Source organism: Lottia gigantea (genome assembly GCF_000327385.1).
Source record: "Lottia gigantea unplaced genomic scaffold LOTGIsca_1515, whole genome shotgun sequence".
NCBI lineage: Eukaryota > Metazoa > Mollusca > Gastropoda > Lottiidae > Lottia > Lottia gigantea.
The window spans coordinates 5665-6888 of record NW_008707818.1 but is presented as its reverse complement, the minus strand read 5'-3'; positions in this window follow the sequence as shown (position 1 = coordinate 6888).

Genomic DNA, 1224 nt, shown 5'->3' with positions numbered 1-1224 from the left:
TGTACTTTTGACGCAAAAAATTTATTTGGGTTTGAACACTTTTTGACTATCACTGTGCAGACCAGAAATAGCCAGTTTGGAAAGTTACTGATTTTGTTTAGTTTTTTTGAGTTTTTTGAACTCCCTGGGGTCTAATTAGTAGGAAAAGACTAAAACATGAAAGAAATTGGCCTATTTGGCAAATCTGGGTATTGGCCATATTTGGCTCCTATGGCCTATATGCATGAACAATGACCAAAGTTATTTCTTGATCTATGGCAGATATTTGAGTTCTGTTTTTTCTGACATGTGCAGATAGTCCATGTGGATGTTGCCTGCAAATTTCAGCCTTGTAGCTTTGTAACTTTTGACGCAAAAAATTTATTTGGGTTTGAACACTTTTTGACTATCACTGTGCAGACCAGAAATAGCCGGTTTGGAAAGTTACTGATTTTGTTTAGTTTTTTTGAGTTTTTTGAACTCCCTGGGGTCTAATTAGTAGGAAAAGACTAAAACATGAAAGAAATTGGCCTATTTGGCAAATCTGGGTATTGGCCATATTTGGCTCCTATGGCCTATATGCATGAACAATGACCAAAGTTATTTCTTGATCTATGGCAGATATTTGAGTTCTGTTTTTTCTGACATGTGCAGATAGTCCATGTGGATGTTGCCTGCAAATTTCAGCCTTGTAGCTTTGTAACTTTTGACGCAAAAAATTTATTTGGGTTTGAACACTTTTTGACTATCACTGTGCAGACCAGAAATAGCCGGTTTGGAAAGTTACTGATTTTGTTTAGTTTTTTTGAGTTTTTTGAACTCCCTGGGGTCTAATTAGTAGGAAAAGACTAAAACATGAAAGAAATTGGCCTATTTGGCAAATCTGGGTATTGGCCATATTTGGCTCCTATGGCCTATATGCATGAACAATGACCAAAGTTATTTCTTGATCTATGGCAGATATTTGAGTTCTGTTTTTTCTGACATGTGCAGATAGTCCATGTGGATGTTGCCTGCAAATTTCAGCCTTGTAGCTTTGTAACTTTTGACGCAAAAAATTTATTTGGGTTTGAACACTTTTTGACTATCACTGTGCAGACCAGAAATAGCCAGTTTGGAAAGTTACTGATTTTGTTTAGTTTTTTTGAGTTTTTTGAACTCCCTGGGGTCTAATTAGTAGGAAAAGACTAAAACATGAAAGAAATTGGCCTATTTGGCAAATCTGGGTATTGGCCATATTTGGCT